The sequence below is a fragment of the Pelobates fuscus genome, chromosome 6 (assembly GCF_036172605.1).
Source record: "Pelobates fuscus isolate aPelFus1 chromosome 6, aPelFus1.pri, whole genome shotgun sequence".
Taxonomy (NCBI): Eukaryota; Metazoa; Chordata; class Amphibia; order Anura; family Pelobatidae; genus Pelobates; species Pelobates fuscus.
Window position 1 is genome coordinate 18532114 of NC_086322.1, and position 24142 is coordinate 18556255.

The window sequence follows — 24142 nt, forward strand, 5'->3', positions numbered from 1 at the left end:
AATATTAAAATTGAAAGATTAAGTAAAAACTTTATAATACCCCTTAAAATTGGGTTAAAAAATTTCCATATTATAAAAAATATTATAAAAAATATATAATAATTTAAGAGAAAAGGGGAATTAGAAAAAAATATATAGGATAAGAAGAGAGAATATACTAAAGGAATGCATTCAGCTCGAAGTCTATATTGAGACCTTGTGGTTCGAGACTATTAAGTTTAAAAATCCATTGTGCTTCGATTTTGTCCAAAGCTTTCTCTGGGTCTCCTCCTCTCCAGCTTGAAATATGAAATATGACTTGGCTTGAAATATGAGACCTATTGGATTATTAGAGTGATGAATGGAAAAATGTCTCGAAAGATTATGAGTGCTTAGTCCCTTCTTGATATTACGGATGTGTTCCCCTAATCTTACTTTACATTTTCTTTTGGTCCGTCCTACATAATGTTTCCCACATGGACAAATCAATAAATAGATAACACCACTGGAATTACAACTCAGATTAGTCCTAATTTTAAAATCCTCATCGCCTGTCATATTCTGGAATTGTTTAATTATTGAATCTTGGGTTGGGTTGTTTCTACATCCTAAACATTTGCCACATTTGTGAAAACCTATATTTTCTGAATTGCTGTTCTGTTTCATTACTTCTTTGAGTGTTGGAGCTAGCATTGTTTTCAGTTTTGGTGCACGTGAGTAAATTACTCTGGGTTCTTTTCTTTTTTCTAATGTTTCTTGGTAGGCTAAGAGCCTTCTCCATAGCACCAGTCAATCTTTCTTCTTTAAATCCCTTCTTAATAAATTGCATTTTCATCTTTTCACTTAATCTTTACAGATATCCAATTCGGTACAATTACGTCTAATGCGTCTAAATTGTCCATATGGGATGTTATCAAGCCACGTCCTCCCTCTTGTGGTGGCTATCTGACGGAATATAGCTGTTGCAGTCAACGGATTTGTTAAAAGTTTTGGTACAAATCATCTCTTCTTTTATATATATTTCTAGGTCTAAAAATTCAACTGTCGTTTGAGAATAGGTAAAAGTGAATCGTAAGTTGTATGCACGCGGCTGGCAGCAAGCTTTTACACAGCACGAGGAGGTCCTATACTCGATTTTCATCCGGCCGGTGAGAGAGTTACTTGCATCTTTGGGACACTCAGGCTGTCAAACCTGTTAGCCACTGCTCTTCAGAATTGGGAATTTTAATTATTTTATTGAAATGTGAATGTGTTTAGACAGTGTATTAATGCGAATAAAATCTTCTATATTTTAAAGCAACTTGTCGGTCACATGATATGATTAATGCAGCACTTTTAACTTCTACCACAGTGAGATACTTTGTTATTTCTACTTACTAAATTTTTTAGTGTATTGGTTCATTGAATTAATAATACCTCTACTAGATCATTTATTCAGCTACTCTATATTTTTCATACCACTACATGGTAAGAAAGGATACAATTAGCTGACACATTTTCTTCAGAATACTGCCACTTTGTTTAATATATTCAAGTACTAAATACCTTTCCACAGAGTCCTGCATTTACTGTTGTTTATTCAATAGGCACTTAAAGCTTCAAATATCTGTTTGCTGCTATGTAATGGTATTTTAGCAGCTGCTCTCTTGATCCGATGCATGGATCTGGCAGAAATATTCCTTGATGTGCCTTTATCTGCACAAATCCGTCTGTGCTCTGAATCAACCACACATCTCTTAATAGTGCGATGATCACGCTTAGGTTTTCGTGAAATATCTAATGTTTTCATACCTTGTCTAAGGCATTGAACTATTTCACTCTTTTCGGCAGCAGAGAGATAATTTTTCTTCCCCATATTGCATGAAAATGGTGCTCTGCTTAATAATGTGGAACACCGTCCTTTAGTAGTTTTTCCTTAAATTGGGCTCACTTGGCAATCTAATTATCACAGGTGTCCGAGATTGTTTTCAGTGATCAAAAGAGCCCTGCGACACAATGCCATCCATGAGTTAAATTGAAAAACAAAATATTTAATCTTTGTGACACTTAAATAGAATTTGCATAATAATTTGGAACAGGGTGTATATTCGCACACTATTACCCAGATTAGGCCTCAATCCAGCCTCCGTCTCATTCCGCATTGGGACAGCCACAGCAGCTTCTAGTAACCATGTTCCGACACATATCATTAAAAATATGGGAGGCTGGAAGTCCTCCGCATACAACAGGTGCATTCCAAACCCAGAGAAAGAAATCAGACTTGATTTCTATAATATGACTAAATAATTGTTATTTGTGGAAGAATAAATAAACTTGTTTTTATAATTGTTGCCCTCTTTATTGCAGGTCTAACCTCTCGTCGGTTTCGGCACACCTCAACTGACTTTTTTTCTTATCAAATTACATACATTTTTAATTCTACAGCTTATTAATATCCTGGACACAAGTGGAAGGCGTAAACCTGAAATTGTGGAAGGGGTTAGTTGACCTACTTAAACCACAGTAACCCCTGCTTACCTGTCGTCGCCAATTTTGGAAGTTCCCCTCCCACCTTACCCTTTATTATTCATATTAATATATCCAGGTGGGCCCTTTTTATTGCAGGTCTAACCTCTTGTTGGTTTCGGCACACCTCAACCTCAACTAAGGTGGTCTAGTGCCTTAACTGGACACCAAGCATTATCAGTGGGAAAGAGGGGAATGATAGTGGGGTGTAGTGAGTGATTAGTTTTGGTAGATGGGAGCGTGAGGTTCCACCTTAGTGAGGTGTGAGGTTTTTAGGCTGTGTGAGATAACCCCTCGACAAATAACGGTGAATTCTCTGGGTCTGAGGAAACCGTAAAAAGCTAGATAAATTGCTTACTCGATCACCAGGTTTGTGTTGGGATCGAATAGTGATTAATCAAGTAGATTGCTGAGTAATCTAAAGATAGGCCCATCTATTGGTAGTCTGGTGGTGGTAAGTGGAACAGAAACCTTTGAGATACCCTTTAAGACTTTTTTGATGGGGTATGATGACAAGAAGGGTGTGTTGTTAGGGAAATTAGTGAGATTGTGGTGCGGAACCTCTGTGAGGTATAGTTTAATGGTATTGTGAGAAAGTTTTAAATGTAAGTGGCAGAAGGAGGCAAAAGCCACCATGGTTTGAGTAGAAAAATCACCTTGTAATCTGAAATCTGCTGTGAATTTATTAAAGATGGTAAGTGCCCTACTGTAGGTGACAGCTGTGTTAGGTGATAATGCTTGGTGTGTGAGAGACCACAAATTCCGTTTGTGACACGTTTAGAGTGAAGGCTGTCTGAGGCCTTGACATGGTTGAAACTAAAGTGAGTAAATACTATACCTGGATTGTAAATACAAGAACATGAATTTGACAACTTTATGCAGAAATACAAGACAAACGGGCAATCTGTGGAGACCAAAAAAGTAACAGAGGCTAAGATTAGTGTCTGCGTAAGCTAAAGAGAAATAGAGAATACTATGAAATGAAGGGTTTGAAAATTCCCCCAGAGGATCGTGCTATATATAAATATATATATATTTGTGATGGCGTACGGGGTTGGCGTGGAGTTGAAAAAACTCTGTCGAAGTAATTGATTGCTGTTACAAATCGCTATTTGTAACTGGCCCTTTAAATGAGAAATTGCCCTGCTTCCCTGGATTGTGGAGAAGCATGTTTGCCAGCCTCCTGCCTCATGACTATGGCCCCTGGAAGATTGTGCCCCTGAAAACTTATTAACATTTATTGGGTGTGTATGGCCCTTTAAGAACCGTCTGGGGACATATTGTGACTTTGCTGAACAATGTCCCTTTAAGACTATGTCCCCAGACCTGTAAAATAACTTGCCCCTGGCTTTCTCCCACTTGGTTCAGTAAATAGGGCTTACTGAACCAAGTACCACACAGGCGGACCACCCAGAAGTTAAAGTGTGCAGGCAATTTACCTCCCAGGCTGTGAGGTTACTGCAGGTTAATTGCCGAGCGCTGGGTGGCCGCCATTCGGCAGCCGAACACGTGGCGGCGGCCATTTTAGTCATTCGAATGCGGTCAGCGGTGTATGCTAAAGATTCTGTGGAACCAAAATCGGCTACACATTCTGCCGAACACCGCTGACCCTTACCTTCTTCCATACTGAACTTGCAGCTCCAGAGACTAAGTCCCGTTCGAAATGGGACTTAGTCGTTTTTTTGCATGAAATTGACCGACCGCACAGCCCAAATCTATGGAACTGTTTTGGGCAGGAAATTGTGCTTGCGGTCGGTCATAAAGGGACTCCCAGCTAACTTTTGATCCACTGGAGGGATTTGGCTGATTTTTGGAAGTGTTTATGTTTGATGTATGCTGAGTCTGCATATATGCAACTTTTATTGAAATTGAATGTATGGTTTTAAAGTTACAGTGTGTATGTGAAAACTGTATTTGTATTGTATGTAATAATTGGTTTAACTGTTTATCTGAGGGGAGGGAACCTGTGGGCTGTACTATGCTGTTATTGGTTAATTTCATCCTCCCCCTGGGAGTGTCCTGTGTGTACCTTATCCTAATAAAAAGCAGGCTGGGTGTTCCAGTCCTCAGACCTCTTCTGACCCTCAATACGTAGCCTTGTCTCGTTATTGGAGGGAACTGCTATATCACACTGGGGATTGCTATGCTCTGCATATTCCCCTGAGCTTTCAATCACTTAGCTCTTTTAAGAGCTTGTTCCGGATACGCTCTCCTGGAGGAGAGGTCTTCCCCACACGGTCCTGGAGGACAGAAGCCGATCCAGGGTGGAAGGAAGACGGCGCGGCTCCAGTTAAGCTACGGCGGTTGTGGAGCCTGCGGTGGTTGTGGTGTCGTCTGCAGTGCTTGGAGTCCTCTGAGAGCGCTAGGAGCATCCATCAACGGAGGGTACTCGGTCGGAGTACACGGAGCTCCGTTACAGGTGCCAGAAGAATTTATTAAGTATTTGGCACAACTAAAACATAGAGGGTTAACTCCAAAAGGCCTTGTAATAAATAACCGAGTACTGAGATAAAGTGTTGTGACGAAACCAATCTCGCCACATTGTATTGGAGGAGCCTGGTTGCCCGCCTGCTGCCTTTGGACTATGGCCCTGGGAGATTGGGCCCTTTACAAACAGTATTCGGCCCTAACAGAGTGCATGTCACTCATTCTGGCCCTTTAAATACAGTGGGGCCATTCGGTACTTGCCCTGTGTGAGCAGTGATACCCCCCAGATAGCTATGCCATGGAGCCTATTCATATAATGAAAGACTATGGGAAAGACTTTGGCTCCATGGCAATTAAACTGTATTTGTGTGGTCTGCGTGCCATTCACCTAATAATGTGCACGCAGACCTGAGCTATCTGGGGATATGTTAAATGTCTGTGTTTAATGTATAAAATGTGACTTTATGTATTTTAAAGAGTTTTATGTTGTTTTGCAACCATGTGTTTAATGGAGTCTGCCTCTAGTCCTGGATAATTAGATTTCTTCTCCAATTATCTCCAGGGCAGAAGGGAGGAAGCCAGGATGCATTGTGGGGATGTTTTACTTTTACTGTTTGAGCCAGGGGGAATAAAAGATACTTTTACTAACTTTTTAACCCCTGGTCTGATTCATGCCATTTTTTAATATGTTGTTCCCCTGAATGGATTGATTGTGAATATGTATTTTTATGTGAATGTGATGTATGGTTTTAAAGTTATGAAAGTTGTGTAAAAGTATATTTTGAACTGTACACATAATGGGATTAAGTGTCACACTAAGGGGAGGGGATGTGTGGGAGGTAACATCTATGTTATTGGTTATTTTATGCCTCCCCCTGGGTGTGGCCTGTATGTGTACTCATGTAATAAAAACCAGGCTGGGTGCCCAGCACCTCAGACCACTGCTTGACCTTCAACACGGAGCCTTGTCTCGTTCTTGGGGGGATTCACTGTATGCTGTTGGAGATTTGACTGCTAGGAGTGTAAGCTGATGTCTGCTTTTCCTATTCATCTGCTAGCAGCTATTTGTGAGGTTCCAGCTGGAGTGCTACCTTATTCCCCTATATCCAGTTCGTGAGTTCTGATGTTCTGCAGTAGCTGTGCCTTTCTGAGAAAAGGGGATTATCGCCTAAACGGATTTTAACCCCTCATATGCTGAAACGGTCCGTTACAATTGGTGGCAGCGGTGGGATCGTTCCTACAGCCAGAAGGACAGCTACAGAACACCATTTCTTTGGATTTACAATTTGAGGACAACGCATGTCTGAGTACAGCGACCCTGACAGCACCAGGATGGAACCAGCAGTGGAGTACAATAAGGGTGACATGGATGACCGGGATGCAATAAGGAAAGGCATCTGGTACCAGGCCCTGGATAATGTACAATACCAGCGGGGTGAGAGTCTCCCCAGTGAAGAGCAGCGGTTGCAGAAGCAAGTGGCCCTGCGGATGCCCTTCCTGGGAGAGCAGCCCCTGGAGGAATGGGTGAAGGAACTAGAGCACCGGGTATGGCAGGAGCTATGGCTGGAGGATGCCTACCAGGCGCTCTGGTGGTATATGGCACAGTATATACCCTGGACAGCCGAACATGACAAGCCAGAGGGAGAAGAATTTGATGGTCCTGGCTTGTTATGGGAGTCCTTTGCAGAGCCTGGCTTCGGGAGCCCTGCGCAAACCAGACTGCAGGACATTTTCTATGAGAGGGAGGCTAGGCATGAGTGGGATGACCCCCATGAGGTAGAGCAAGACCTGGCTCACCTAGCAGCCCTGGAGTGGGAACTGGAGCAAAACTACCAAGATCTCTTCCGCTTCATTGGGAAGGCTCAGCAGGACAGTAAGGTGACAGACCCAGATCCAGACCCCTTCCGCTGGGAAGATATTGTAGAGATTTACTGGGAAGAACCCCAGGTGGCCTGTAGAGATGGGACCGAGGTCTCTCCACCGGTCCTGCAGGGAATTGGGAGCCCAGTCTCCATTCCCCAGCGGCAGGCTGAGTTACAGGGGGCAGAGGTAGTTGGTCCCACCCCCCAGCAGCAGAGTGATATGCCGGGAAGGCAGTGTGAAGTGCAGGGAGAGGAGAGCAGCGTCCTCCCTCCCCAGCGGCAGGCTGAGTTACAGGGGGCAGAGGTAGTTGGTCCTACCCCCCAACAGCAGAGTGATATGCCGGGAAGGCAGTGTGAAGTGCAGGGAGAGGAGAGCAGCGTCCTCCCTCCCCAGCGGCAGGCTGAGTTACAGGGGGCAGAGGTAGTTGGTCCTAGCCCCCAGCAGCAGCGTGATTTATTGGGAATTGGGAGCCCAGTCTCCATTCCCCAGCGGCAGTGTAAAGTGCAGGGAGAGGAGAGCAGTGTCCTCCCTCCCCAGCGGCAGGCTGAGTTACAGGGGGCAGAGGTAGTTGGTCCTACCCCCCAGCAGCAGAGTGATATGCCGGGAAGGCAATGTGAAGTGCAGGGAGAGGAGAGCAGCGTCCTCCCTCCCCAGCGGCAGGCTGAGTTACAGGGGGCAGAGGTAGTTGGTCCTACCCCCCAACAGCAGCGTGATGTTTTGGGAATAGAGAGCCCAGTCTCCTTTCCCAAAAGGCAGAATGTCCAGCAGGGAATAGAGAGCCCAGTCTCCTTTCCCCAACAGCAGGACACTGTATTGGGAGGAGAGACAGTCGGTCTCCCTCCACAGATGATGGAAGTATGTATGGGAGAGGAGCTTGCTACCACCTCTCCCCAGCGGCGGATCATTGATGTGCAGGGAATAGAGAGCCCAGTCTCCTTTCCCCAGCGGCAGGACACTGTATTGGGAGGAGAGACAGTCGGTCTACCTCCACAAAGGTGGAAAGTATGTATGGGAGAGGAGCTTGCTACCACCTCTCCCCAGCGGCGGATCCGTAATGGGCAGGGAATAGAGATCCCAGTCTCCTTTCCCCAGCGGCAGAGTGTTCTAGTGGGAGAGGAGCCTGTTACCCCCTCTCCCCAGCGGCAGCTTAATATACCAGGGGGAGACTGTAAACCCCCCACCGGTGCAGATGGGACCGTGGTCTCTGCACTCACCACACAGGGGGTAGGGATGGTCGGTCCTAACCCCCCACGAAAGAGCTGTGTATCCAAGGGGGAGACAACCGGTCTCCCCACTCAGCAGCAGAGCTATGCAACTAAGGGGGAGACAGTCCGTCTCCAGCAACCAGGCTCCAACCAGACTACTCCGGTGGTAGTGCTGGCACCAGGACAGAGTACCGCTGGTCTCTGCCCACTCAGCAACCCACCAAGGCAGCCTACCAGTCCCCTACACAGCCGTGGTGAGGCACCTGGACATGGACAAACTTCTCCTCTACCCAGGTGTAGTAACTATTTATTGTGGGTGGGCTGTACTGTTTTTTTTGCTTTATGGGTGGGCTGCTGGACTAACAAGGGCACTGACCGGCAGGAGGTCAGGTACCCTGTTAGTCTTTTTGGAAAGGGGGAGAGATGTGACGAAACCAATCTCGCCACATTGTATTGGAGGAGCCTGGTTGCCCGCCTGCTGCCTTTGGACTATGGCCCTGGGAGATTGGGCCCTTTACAAACAGTATTCGGCCCTAACAGAGTGCATGTCACTCATTCTGGCCCTTTAAATACAGTGGGGCCATTCGGTACTTGCCCTGTGTGAGCAGTGATACCCCCCAGATAGCTATGCCATGGAGCCTATTCATATAATGAAAGACTATGGGAAAGACTTTGGCTCCATGGCAATTAAACTGTATTTGTGTGGTCTGCGTGCCATTCACCTAATAATGTGCACGCAGACCTGAGCTATCTGGGGATATGTTAAATGTCTGTGTTTAATGTATAAAATGTGACTTTATGTATTTTAAAGAGTTTTATGTTGTTTTGCAACCATGTGGTTAATGGAGTCTGCCTCTAGTCCTGGATAATTAGATTTCTTCTCCAATTATCTCCAGGGCAGAAGGGAGGAAGCCAGGATGCATTGTGGGGATGTTTTACTTTTACTGTTTGAGCCAGGGGGAATAAAAGATACTTTTACTAACTTTTTAACCCCTGGTCTGATTCATGCCATTTTTTAATATGTTGTTCCCCTGAATGGATTGATTGTGAATATGTATTTTTATGTGAATGTGATGTATGGTTTTAAAGTTATGAAAGTTGTGTAAAAGTATATTTTGAACTGTACACATAATGGGATTAAGTGTCACACTAAGGGGAGGGGATGTGTGGGAGGTAACATCTATGTTATTGGTTATTTTATGCCTCCCCCTGGGTGTGGCCTGTATGTGTACTCATGTAATAAAAACCAGGCTGGGTGCCCAGCACCTCAGACCATTGCTTGACCGTCAACACGGAGCCTTGTCTCGTTCTTGGGGGGATTCACTGTATGCTGTTGGAGATTTGACTGCTAGGAGTGTAAGCTGATGTCTGCTTTTCCTATTCATCTGCTAGCAGCTATTTGTGAGGTTCCAGCTGGAGTGCTACCTTATTCCCCTATATCCAGTTCGTGAGTTCTGATGTTCTGCAGTAGCTGTGCCTTTCTGAGAAAAGGGGATTATCGCCTAAACGGATTTTAACCCCTCATATGCTGAAACGGTCCGTTACAAGTGTCATACATCTGAGGATCTTATAATTAAACATAGTTAAATCAAGATTTATTTTTTAAGTTCATATGAACGAAAAGCTGATATTTGCACGAACAGTTTAGACCGCACGGGGGACCCACTGAAACTCTGCATTAGACTAATTCAGTACGAATAGAAGTAGTGCACGAACGGGTAAGTATGCGAGGGATGAACAGAAAATTGCACGAATCACTTGATCATATACATAGTTCATTCGTATGAACGAGCGGTATACAAGAATTTAACTAAATTTACCAGAGTTTACACGAACAAAGGTCGGAAGTTTTGACAGCACGAAGGACCAATGAAACATAAGTATAACCAGCGTTCGGCTAATTTTAGACGCACGAATGGCCGAAGTGCATGAACGGGTAAGTATTCACGAACAGGTAATTTATAAACAAAAGGAAGCCTACCCCTATGTTTTTAGGCCTGAACGAAGGGAAATAGCTGAAGGCTATTTCCCTCACAAGCTTACTTGAGCGTGCCGGTCTCGTTTCCGGAAGCCAGATACCGCGACCGGGGAGAAGCCGGGTGGCAGGGCTGCAGAACGGATGGAGGATTCAGCTGGACACCTCTACTGCTGGAGACTGGAGCTGTTTGGCGGGAAGCTTGGACCGGAAGTGCTGGTTGCTATGGAGATAGACAGCTAGCAATCATCTTGACCGGCAGAGGTGAGTAGGGACTGGGAGTTTAAGTAGGGGACTTACTCCTCCCACAAATTCAGGCCTAATGGCCTTTCTACATATAAATCCAGGGGGGAGGCTGCACTCACCTGAACATGAATAAATGGGGTGCTGCTGGGGGCCAAATAATACTCACGTTCAAGTTTACTCACGTTTTCAATCTCAACACTATGATTCCCACCGGCCTTAATGGCGATTTTGAAATGTGTCATTTTTTATGATATTATCCCAAACAGCATGTATTAATCCTCTATGTTTATTATGTATTTGGAGTGATCCATTTTCCTTTATAAGATGCTTATCACATCTACTTTAAGATTCAAGTGAAACTTTAATCACAGGGGATTTAAAATTACTATTACTAACTAAGTTGAATCTTATCTCACTACTTAATATATGTATGTAGCTACTGCTTTAAAGCTTTAAAATGATTTATATACATGCTGTGGGAATGTCAATTTTCATTGTATTTAAATTTAATGCACAGTTTATTGATATATGTATTTTCATTTTTTTTCATTTATGCCCCAATCATTTTTTCTGCATGCTTGACACAAATGAGGACATCTTTACAATATACAAGATATATGTACATCCTTCTACTTGCCTAATACAAATTGTAAAAAAATATGGGTTAAAGAGCATAAGGGAAGTGACAGGCACGAATATAGGATACTCTGCTACTTTCCCTACTTATTGCCCACAAGTAAAATGGCTACCGCAACACCAGAAGTGATGTCACTTCCTGTTACAAACAGAAAAAAAAAAAAAAAAAAAAAAAAAAAACGATTTTGACAAGCCACACTACACTCCCCCCCAAACGAGTGATGTGATTGGCTAACCAATGAGGAAATCTACCAATGAAGAACCGGACCAGGATATTTAAACCAGAATGAGGAGGAGAGCAGTGAACACCGATTGAGAAAGCCGTCAAGTAGGGTGAAACGCGTCTCGGAAGTGAAGGATATTTATGGGACATTTTTTACTCTGTTTTATTTGTTTGTATTTTACTGCCTGCTGGCAAAATAAATTTTTATTTTTAATTCAAGTCTCCTCTGATCTTCACCAAACCTGCTCCAAGAAGGGAAAGTGTCTCCCTTATTGACACTCAAGCTGGTAAACTCAGAGCCGAGTACCTGGCTCTGAATAAGGTGAGCACCTATTTAAAGATACAGTATACTCACCTTTATAACCTAAGTTACTACACTATATTATCTCCTATTACGTTTTCTTTGTATCTCTTATCTCTGAGGGATTCCACCAACGCTTCAAAAAAAAGGGGACAAGTACCACCAGATGGTACTAAAGCGCAAGTGATTTGAGCCTATCCCATCTTAGGCTCTAAAAAATGTGAGTTAGCATTCTGTTTTGATCACTGCACAATGGTTATTTACCATACAGATTTGCACTATTATTTCCCTGTATATGTTTTTCTTTCTATGTATATATACGCTGAATTTAAAGTGATACTGCTACAATATCAGGACTAGACGACCCTTGTTATAGGGTAGGTATCCATTATTATCACTGTATGCTCCACTCATATAGGTGAACTGCCTCTGGCTTTTCTACCTTTCTTCTAGTTTCTACAATTTGAGGTGTGTGTGAGGGACCCCCACAAGAGTGTTGTAGCATCTACACGATTTTCAATATTTTATAAGCGCCTTTTGTACAGTTTTTTTCATCTTTTTCAATACTCACGTTCAAGTTCAAGTGTTCCTGATTAACTTCCATTTCTCTTGACTTGCGGTCCGGGAGTCCTGTCTGTCAGCTGCAGTCTCCGGCAGAATCCTCCGTCCTATCTGTGGTCCGGCTTCCTGGCTGCTAAACCGTGAGTCATACCTACGGTACATTCCGGTCACCCCCACGCCGCTCTGTGGTCTTATCGGGGGGGGGAGGAACGCCCAAGGCGGTAATCTTAACGGGGACCACCCATGGTCCCCACACTACGTCATCTAGGCGTTCGGTTTTGTATATCTTTCCGGCGGGTCCTACAACACCCCCACCACGGACTCATAGGTTCGCGGTACGTTACTACCCTCGTTCAAAACTTTACTCTTGTAAATAAGTGCATGTAAATCCGCATTGGGTTAGCCTCTGCTGTTATAGCAGAGGCTATGCTACTATACTGCATATATAAAGGATGCCATAATTTACTATAGTGTGCACGGCATATTGGTTGTAAACTTTCATTCATGCTTTCCATTATTGTTTCTCTTGTGTCAGTTTCACAGGCCAAGTTTAGTGGGCTGTTATCGCCACCTAGTGGCTTTTTATAGTATTTGCTGGTTCATTATGTATTATATGTAGCTTGCCTGCACTAAACTCTAGCAGCAGCTGCAATCTTACTTACTTGGAGGTTTTACTGTGAAATGACTAATTACACAATTTTATGCCATTCCTTTATGTGCAAGTTAATCTTAGCTCTGTTAAAAAAATGTATTTGATCTCCACAGATCGCCCATTTTGTCTTATATTACGGCTAAATTGCAAACCACTGGTTCTTGTCCTTTAATCCAGGTATAGCATTTATTTTACTTCAGTTTCTGTTTTGTCAAAGCCTCAGGCAGCCTTCACTTTACATTTGTCACTCTATATCGAATCACTCGTTCAGACTTCCCAGGAACTCACACTGCGCTCATACGTCACGCTCACTCAGATCTACATCTGTTTCAAACCCTTAGGATTCTTCTACGATATCACCAACCGCTTTGCCTCTTCTAAATTGCAAAAACCCTGGTTCTTGTCCTTTAATCCAGGTATAGTATTTATTTCACTTCACTTTCTGTTTTTTCAAGGCCTCAGGCAGCCTTCACTGTACACTTTTCACTCTGTCTCATATCACTTGTTCAGACCAGGAACTCATGTTGCGCTCATACGCCACGCTCACACAGATCTACATATGTCTCAAACCCCTTAGGCTTCTTCTACGATATCAACAACCGCTGTGCCTCTCTTCCAAAAAATACTCGGAGGTTCAAGTTCCCGGGTATAACCACTATCAAGGTTAGTATCCACCCATTATATAATTTGCCAATATATCCCATAGATGATACGTGAACTGGCTCACAGGGTCTGGGCTCCAGACCTAGCTCACCAAGACATTTACAGGCCCCGCAAAGCCATCTCCCACGTCAACACGGAAGTACGGCCCCACGTCCAAATCATAGTTAAACGCCTCATTCGCTCTTCTACAGGGCCGTAGTCAGGGCCTCACTTTCCACGGCCACACATTTTGAATCTTTTAAATGTCATCGAGAGGCCAACATCCCGCCACCACATCTGTTCCAACGTACTTACCTTGGCCAAATCATAGATAGAGCCTCTCACCGCCACTTGGCACTAGTAGGGCCTCATCTGTCACTAGTCAAAGTTAAGTTTTTCGCTTCGGCAATAGCCTTACAGTCCAGTTCACCTGAGGTATCCCCCCCTGCTCCCACCCCCCCCTTTTGTGTCAATTTCTCAGACTCCCCTACTAAATCCAATTCATTAATTCATTTCTAGAATGTCTCAAGATACAGCTCCCATTGGCAAATTGCCTACCGATGAGATAGCATTCACTCTTATCAGACCCGAGTCTCCGGGCGTATCTCTCGTCCGTTCTACCCCTACGTCTTTGAGAGCATGGACTATTCCAAAAATTGCGGCCGAACTTAGGCTTAGGGGCATCCCCTTTCCTGCTACGGCTCGTAAGGCTCAACAGACTTTGACCAACCAGGCCCCTGAGCCTAGGCCAGGCACTAGCTCTCAAGGTCAACCATCTGGCGCTGGCACAGCCACCCAGGACACCCTTGCGGCAATCCAGGCCAACCTGCAGACCTTGAACAGCAGGTTAAGATAGGTGGAGAGGGCCATCGCCTCCCCAGGTAACCTTCCTGACTTCTCAGCCCTCACCCCGGCAGGACCTATGGCACCAACACCCGCCCCTATACTTTCCCCTTCAGCTTCTTCCTCAGATACATCTCATTTTGTGTCACCAGCTCACTCCATCCCAGACTCCATTAGGAAAGAAATCCTGGATGGGAAGGACATGTGTCTGGTGTCATTGCTTATAGCCTCCCAAGACGTGCTGGAGACCCTAGGCACCAGAGACCCTAGGCTCAACAAAAAATTATTTATTCCCAATTTCGTTTTGGCTTTCGGGATATACCGTGATGTCATCTGCTCGGTATATCCCCACAGGAGAGAGGAACTGGACCTCTATCTCCATAAAGTGGTGGATTTGGGCATCAAGTACGGGGGCTCATCTTTTTATGACTATCATAAATCGTTATCAGCGAAAGCGGTGACACATCTGAAACAATTTAACATATGAATTAACTGGTGTCAGAAGGATACAGAAATTTCCTGTCGCCACTTCACTGGTCTGAGGCCCCCGTCTTGTGCTATATGTAATTCTTCAACTCACTTGGCTGATTTGTGCCCTTCTGTGGCTGATCCATCCACTCCCACTCCCACCCCTCAATCCACTTCCACTTCCACTTCCACAATAAACATGAGGGTGGTCAGCGGGATAAACTGGGTAGGCCCATCTCTTTTCTAGGGAAAGCTCAGGTGTGCAACAATTTCAATGCAGATTCAGCGCCTGTAGATTGTTGCACATCTGCTTCAGGGCACACACAAAGACCCTGTGCCCGGCCAGGTTGTCCCCTAGCAAGTGACTAACCAACATTAATATCGACAATCTGTTTTTTTTACTTGAAAACCCATCCACGTAGACATCTAGTGGAATATTTGTTAACAGGGTTCACCCAGGGCTTTCTCATGGGTCTCGTAGCCATCCCCTCAGGCACGCTGTAATGCCCCAATCTCCTTTCAGCCTGCCTAGACCCAGAGGCCACGGATGCTCTCCTTTCCACAGAAATAGCACAAGGTTTCATGATCGGCCCCTTCACATCCTCACCGTTTTCCTCCTGGTGCACGAATCCCATTGGCATAGCTGTGCACAAATACTCGAATAAAAAGGGCATGATTATCGATATATCGGCACCGCACTCTTCTTTTGTTCCCAGCATTAACACACTCATTCCCGCAGACAAATTCTCACTACAGTACGTAAAAAATGACGACGCTATACAGACCATCATTTCAACTGGTAGCAACGCTTGGCTTAGCAAAACAGACATAACCAATGCATTCAAATTACTGCCCATGCACCCATCACTTTGGCACTTGCACGGTGTTAAATGGCGAAAACAGGTACTATTTTTCCACGCGACTCACTTTCGGGTCCAGAAGCAGCCCTAAATTGTTTGATATTTTCGCAGAAACTCTATGCTGGCTGCTTCTGAACATTCCCAGGTGTCACGCCGTCATTCATTATTTGGATGACTTCCTCATTATAGAACCGAGCGCACGCACACCCACCAATATCCTCAGCACTTTTCACCACTCTCGGGGTACCTTTGTCTCCCTCTAAAACGATTGGCCCCACTACTAAACTTACTTTCTTGGGGATAGAGCTGGACTCTGTTTCCACGCCAGCCTTCCCCCCGACAAACTGGTCCGCTCGAGAGGGGAGATAGACATGTTCCTGCGGAATGATGTATGCACCAGGAAAGTACTTCAGTCGTTATCGGGGTCCCTGAATTTCACGATGCGCATCATTCCGCGGGGAAGATCTTTTGTATCCAGGCTTCTTTGTCTGCTTCACGGGGTACCAGATTCCTGCCCTATTGCGTTGGATCAGCACGCCAAAGCTGACCTACTCATGTGGGGGAAATTTTTGACTGAGTGGAATGGTATCTCCATGTTTATTCCCCCTATCTCAGACTCCTCACCCTGCATTCACACTGACGCTGCAGCCAACACGGGTTTCGCAGCTATATTTGGTAATCACTGGTTTAGGGGTCACTGGCCCGCTGAGACAAATACCTTGCCGGGTTTCAGAGAAACTTCAGCCCTTTTTAAAATTGACCCCATCGTGGCAGCTGCACATACCTGGGGTCATCTCTGGTCCGGCAAGGCAGTAAAATGCTATTCCGACAACTCGTCAGCTTGCGATATCATTAACAAGGGGTACTCTTCCTCCCTTACCATCATGAGACTGATTCGCAGGCTGACCTGGCTGGCAGCAACCGTCCAGTTCCATTTAATTTGCTTTCACATCCCGGGTATCCACAACACGGCCGCTGATGCTCTGTCTCGATCTCAGTTCCAGGTATTCTTCCAGGCACTTTCGGCAGCCCATCATTAACCATCCAGAAACAGAGGTTTCACAAGTTAATCCTGGATTGAACACACTTATGCACCATGCAAGGACTCTTACGCACCAAGCACTATCACCTAACACAACTATCACCTACAGTAGGGCACTTAAGGTTTTCAATAAATTCACAGCTGAATTTGGATTACAAGGTGATTTTTCTACCCAAACTATGGTGGCTTTTGCCACTTACATTTAAAACTTTCCCACAATACAATTAAACTATACCTCACGGGGGTGCAGCATCACAGCCTCACAAATTTCCCTAACAACACCCCCTTCTTGTCATCATACCCCATCAAGAAAATCTTAAAGGGTATCTCTAAAGTTTCTGTTGCACTTATCACCACCAGACTTCCGATAGATGGGCCTATCTTTAGATTACTTAGCAATCTCCTTGATGAATCCCCATTTGATCCCAACAGAAACCTGATGATCAAGTCTGCTATCTATTTAGCTTTTTATGGGTTCCTAAGACCTAGGGAATTTACCGTTGTTTGTCAAGGAGATATCACACACAGTCTTAAAACCTCACAACTCACAAAAGTAGAGGATTACTACGTTCTCACGATCCCATCTACCAAAACTAATCATTCACTACACCCCACTATCATTCCCCTCTTTCCAACAGATAATGCTTGGTGTCCAGTTAAGGCACTAGATCACCTACGGTCAACTCATAACACGCACTTACCAGACTCACCGCTCTTACAACTACAAGGGCACCCACTCACAACAGCAAAATTCACCACGCATGTTAGAATCTTATTGGGAAAACTGGGTTACAACCCAGCTTCCTTCTCCGGGCACTCCTTCCGAATAGGAGCCGCTTCATCAGCTTCTAGTACAAACACCCCGGTCCACATCATAAAGAGACTGGGACGTTGGAAATCCTCCATATACAATACGTACATTCCACGACCAGAAAGAGAGCTCTGCCAAGCCTTCAGGAATTTAGTTATGTAACAAATGCAATAAAGTGTGTTTTTTCGAACTTCTCTTTGCCCTCTTTTATTTAGAGGCGGTTGGTTTCGGCACACCACAACCAAATTTCATCTCAGACACTATCCATTACATATTAAATTCCGAGCACAAATAGAAAGGCCATTAGGCCTGAATTTGTCGAGGAGTAAGTCACCTACTTAAACTCCCAGACCCTACTCACTTCTGATCTTCAAGTTCAAGTGTTCCCCACCCACCAACACCCTTGGAACATACAATTCTCCTTCGTGGGTCCTCTTTTATTTACAGGCCCACTCGGATGTTGGTTTTGGCACACCACAACCAACTTTCATCTCAGACACTATCCATTACATATTAAATTCCGAGCACAAATATATATATATATATATATATATATATATATATATAGCAGTATATATAATACAACGTTAAACAAAAATCTGCTCACCAGCCATGCCATTAGATTTGCTTTTCCCACAGAAATCACAAATTTGCAATGATGTTACTACCGCGAAGTATTCTGGGTGGGCATATGGAAATTATTATATGCAAATTGGTGTGCAGATTTTTGTTTAACATTGTATTAACAGCCTTCAGGTCGAAGGAGTTTTAAATCAGAATTTTTTCCCCACCATAACGTTTTTGTTTTTTGCTTCCTATATATATATGGCATATTTATTAATTATTTACTTCTAATTAAGTATTTTTTTATTTCTTTATTATTGTTGAGTTGAGGGTCTGCCTAAAAAAGCAGGCAGTTCCCCTGCAGGCAGTGATTTAAACTGCTGATCCGGATTTGAGCTGGATATGCCGGAGCGGGACCAACTGTGCTGTCAGGCAGTTCCCCCAATCGGGATCCTTGTGCAAGGTAAGTATCCGGGCTTCCTGCAGGACATGGTTGTTAGTGCATACTATGCCATCCTGTTGTGGTTCGTGGTATTGGATGTGCTTCAAAGAGCATCAAGATGGCCACCAGTCATGTGTCCTAGTGTAAACTAGTTACACTAGCAATAGAGTTAATGGAAGACCACATACATTTGCAAGCATTCAAAACCAACCATTTTATTTTGTACAGCTATAAATTTAGATTATTAGCTGCGTTAGGTATTTCTGCAGAGTTAAATCCTAACATGTAAAGACCAAATGACAATCACTTAGAGTGCAGCAAATGATAATGTTTAATAAAAAGATGTTAAAGAAAATATAACAAATATTAATAAACATGTTCTAGCTAAACACTTTCAATACTAACTAGATATTTATCCTTTGCAGCACTGACCGTATATTTCCCACGATTTCAGTTAAAACATATCAAAGGATATCCAAGCAATTTAATCTAAACACAAGTATGAAAGCTATAATGAAATTAAACAGTTTTATACTTAACAACCCAGGATCTTAGATGAAATGGAGATCAAGGTTTTTGCTGCTGTGGATATATGAAACTTTATGTCCCAGGATAAAAAAATATGGGCCTAAAGCGCATACTTGCAGCCTTATAAAAATATTAGTACGGCTGCCTGTGCCCCTGCTACATCGCTGCTATCCCCGAAGCACTCCAAAAACCAACCATACAACATCCACAAAACAGTTTTACAATAACCATAGTAACATGTCCTTCCTTGGGCCTATTCCCTACCTACCAACCTAGACTGGCATTCATGCAGGGAATATCTGTTAATTGGTGAACTTATAACTTTGAGAGTTATGGGCATAAAAAACACAAATATTGTGTTAAAATGGTTGTCATATGTCAATGACTATATTGAATTTATCATTAAAAAGGATTTCTCCAAAATCCATATTTGCTATTTTGCTAAACATACATGTTATGAAACATATAAAGAAATACATAATAATACTGTAATATTCCATGGACAATAGTATGTCCCCGAGATTCCCATCTATACCAAATAATTTAAAGTTTGGTGTTTCGTAAAACTTGTTTATTGGTTCTGTCAGGCTGGATATATGGGTACCGTCTTTCTTCTTCACTGGTCAGGGCCAGATTAACATAGGGGCTGATGGAGCTGCAGCTCCAGGCCAAGGCCCATGGAATAGGCCCATTTAAAAAAAAAAATATATATATATATATATATATATATATATATATATTTTTTTTTTACACACTACTCTTATGTTTTCCACCTGACTGGTATTGTACTGGCACAGCCGGTATTTGAGGCTGCCTGGCCGTGCTGGTATTGCAGTAATACTGGCAATACAAATGCAGGTATTTTTCTCAGAATAAATGGAGATTACTCTTCAATACCAGCACCGGCCAGTAGGGGTCACTGTGTGTGGAGAGAAGCAGCATATGCCTACCTCTCTCTACTACTCACTGATCCTTGGGGGAGCAGCATCACAGCACAGTCTAGATAGCAGCTCTACAGCTCGGGTAAGTGAGGGATGGGGGGAAAGGCAGCAGGGACACATGGGGACACTGAGACACTAGGGGACACTGAGACACTAGAGGACACTGAGACACTAGAGGACACTGAGACAGTAGGGGACATATGGGGACACTGAGACACTAGGGGACACAGACACTAGGGGACACATGGGGACACAGACACTGGGAGACCTGGAAACACAGACATTTGGGGACACATGGGGATGCTGAGACACATGGGGATGCTGTGAGACATAGGGACATTGGGAGACACGGAGACACTATGTCCCCATTTCTCCCAGTGTCCCCATGTCCCCCATCCAGTGTCGCTAGTGTCTCAGTGTCCCTAAGTATCCCAGTGTCTGTGTCCCATGTCTCTCAGTGTGCCTAGTGTCCCCATGTGTACCAGTGTCCCTATATGTCCCAGTGTCCCCATGTCTATGTCCACAACTGTCCCCATGTCTCCCAGTGTCCCCAAGTGTCTGTCTCAAAGCCAGTGTCCCCTAGTCTCCCAGTGTCTGTGTTCCCATGTCTCTGTATCCCTAGTGTCTTAGTGTCCCCAAATGTTTCAGTGTCCCCATGTATCCCAGTGTCTGTGTCCCTAGTGTCTTAGTGTCCCCATTTCTCCCAGTTTCTCTAAGTTTCTCCCAGTCCCCATGTCTCTGTGTCCCCGGGTCTCTCAGTGTCCCCATGTCTCACTTTGTCCCCAGTATCCTAGTGACATGGGGACATTGGGACACTGGGATAAATGGGGACACTGAGACACTAGGAGACTAGGGGACTGGGCGACATGGGGACACTGTGATACATACTGACACTGAGACACCGGGTGACTTGGGGGACTGAGACACTGGGAGCAATTCACCTATACAGCAGACTCAAACTGTGAGTAGTTTGTTCGTGATTTTACAGAATTGTCTCTGATGTCACTCCTTGTGATTATACAAATGATTAAGGCTGATATTTTTTTCCAAGAAAGGTGGCAACCCTAACTACTCTTCAAATACTCTTGCTTAACCCCTTAAGGACCAAACTTCTGGAATAAAAGGGAATCATGTCATGTCACACATGTCATGTGTCCTTAAGGGGTTAAAGGAGCACTATAGGGTCAGGAACACAATCATGTATTTCTGACCCTATTATGTTAAAACCACCACCCTGGCCTCTTCTTACCTCCCTAAGTATAGTAAAATATAACTTGTATTCAAGTCTGCTGCTGCTGGCTCTGCCTCTTAACTGACTGTCTGCTGACATCATCAGAAGTGGTTGTCTGAGCAAATTACAATACTTCATCACAGGAATGTTGTTCTGGTGACTATAGTGTCCCTTTAAGTTTGGAAGCTTAAGAGGGATGCATGGGAACAAAACTTGTGTGGACTGGCTGACAATAAAATTAGGTAATGCAGACGTTGGTCTCTCTAACACTGCAGCATGTCCCCTTTCTTTTACACTAACTACATACACCTTTTCTCTTTCTCAGACAATATACCAGGAACTTCTGCCTGCTAGTAAGAAAGTAAGGAGTCAAGTGGACCAGCGAGTGCTAGGGGACAGTCCTTAGAAAGCATGGAGTGAGCGCAACATTAGACACATTTATGTTAAGCTCAGGGTGCTGCCTGCATAGTATGCCCTTAGTTGGACAGCCTGCAGGATTGGCAGGCAGCCTGATATGCATTCATGCCAGGCTGTCCTTCAAATTCTTTGGACAGACATGCCATAAATTAGAGAGAGATTAGCATAGAGTATGTGTTTTCTTATAGCTGCATCCTATGAGTTTCCCTCCAGCACCATCTCCATCAGATACATGATCTTTGGGAGGTATGACTGTTTTAGTGTTTTTGGTCGATAACATTCTACTGCAAACAATAGAGGAGCAGCTTTATGGAGTCCTCTAAAATTAATCATCATTCACCAGATATACAGGAATGTAAAAAGGGCTAAACACAGGATGAACTACATTTGACTATAATCTGATTTATTTCAAACCTCCCAGCAGCTCTTGTTGGACTACAGGGAGGGGGAATTACCACATGTGTCCAGTTTGTATTTCCTCTCACCACCTCCCCTGACACATGAACATACAAAACATTTGAACACCCTACCACAGCATCTCTAATCTGTGCCCTAACAATATAGCTACCCCCAAGATATTGAAAGAAACATGTTTATTATTCCACTTAGGTGTATCAGTAGGTGGTTTTACTACAACCTTACTTTCTGGCTTCTAAGCCATGGAGACACCCCTTTTCTGTCGAACATTTGCCTCTGTTTCTGCAAGTCTTTGTGTAATCACAAAAATCTGACTATTTCCTGCTGTGCCATTAAGCATTGACAATAAGGACCCTCTTATAGCACTGGACCTCGTACTTGTAGTAAATTACTCTGCATCCGGCCCCTCCCAGTTATCTTTGTCTAACCCTGCTACACAACCCATAATACAGACTCTGATTATAGCTTCTTTTATGATGTGCCATTGTGTATGTGGTTCAATGTCTGTGTTATATAGGAAAACCTTTAATAATGCGTGTTTTTATAATAGTCATTAAACTGGAATTACCTTTAATGTTTTCCACAAATTTTAACACCAGAGTAATATGTGGATTATTTGTGATCTGACCACTGGCGGATCTAGGGGGGGGGGGGGGGGGGGGGCAACGGGGCAATTGCCAGCCCTGCAATGGGGCAAGTGCCAGCCCTGCAATGTGCCTTCATGGACCGGAGGGCACCCGGTCCACATTCACCATGCTGTCAGCTGGCAAGGGAGGGAGAGAGGATCCAGGAGGTCAGCCTGTCAATGGGCTGAAGTGGTCTGGGTGCCTACAGTATCCCTTTAATGTCTGTGTTACTTTTTGCTATTTCTTGAGACCGTATTGCTACTGCAATGGCATGCATATTCATAGATATTAAGGGGTACACTTACGAGCCACTTAAGATACACCTTGAGCCGTCTGACACTGTCTGTTGCTCCATGTCCACAACCTCTTCCAAAGCAAGTGACAGCTCAGTTAATTGTGTAAAGCAAGAAGAGTTGTTAGGCTCTTAAGGCTGGCTTGATGGTCCCTATCTTGCCTGAGTCCTGTTCTAAAGTGGAATGGCTTGAGGAGCAATTCTGCAGGTAAATCCCTAGGGCACCTCAATTTTTTTCTTTGATTTAGCAAAGCACATCTGACATGGCACCTTCGATCATTCTACCCATGAAAGGTTCATATTTATGGCTGCATGATAGGTCCATATTTTTAGCTGCATAAGTGTTAATTATTTCAGCTTAGACATGGACATGTGGCACCTTTTAAACAGTGACATTTGTTTTCCTCTAAGCTCCATCAATATATGAATAGAAAATGTGACAAGAAAAGTAAATGGAATGAAGTCTGCTTTAATGATAGAGGAGAAGTACCTCATAAATATAACCTAACATTTACAAAATCAAAATATGAAGAGAGTTCACATATACATATTACAGTTGGAAGGTTACATATATCCCTTACTGAGGGACAGCAACCCACTATTCTTAAAGAAATAACATGGAAAAGTGGAAAGGTAAGTTATTTAATACAATATTTGCTCTTTATATATATAATTAAAAAATTACTTTCGATGTAACATGGTTCTTTAGATTAGTGTGGCCCGATATCCTAGACAAAATGAATCAATTTACTGAACGTTATAGTATTAATCATAGGTCGGATATTTGAATATTGTTTGGTTTCTGATGAGGTTTGGAGACTTTTCTCCTCTTGTCAGTGTCTTTATTTCTTCAATTACAGGCAGGTCTTGTTCAGGAGGTGTCTTCTCATTGGACTATTAGGAAGGGATTTGCTTCCCTTCCTGGATTATGTTCCACATTTTATATTATATTTTGGAATTACAACGATTGAGGGAGGGGAGATGAGAGGGAGATTTGTACTATTATAACTAAGAGTTGTAAAATATGTTAAGTAGAGTTAGATTAGTAATTCGCTGTGATATGGCCTTAGGGGTTAGTGTGGTCCTATATTCTAGACAAAGTTAATAGATCTATGGATTGACATATGATTGATTATAGGCTAGATATTTTGAATGCCGTTTGATTTCTGAAGAGTTTGGAGGCCTTCCTCCTCTCGCCAAGGTCTCTATTCCTGCAATTATAGGCAGGTCTCGTTCAGGGGGCTACATGTGTGTGTGTGTGTGTATATATATATATATATATGTGTGTGTGTGTCTCCCCACTGGATTACCAGGAGGGGGTTTGTTCCCTTCCTGGAATATTTTTTATGTTTTATGTATTTTATTATGTAAATGTGTATTTTTCCTTTTGTTTTTTTTCTTCCTTTTTTTATTCTTCTGAGACTCAACCTGGGGTGCAATCAGGA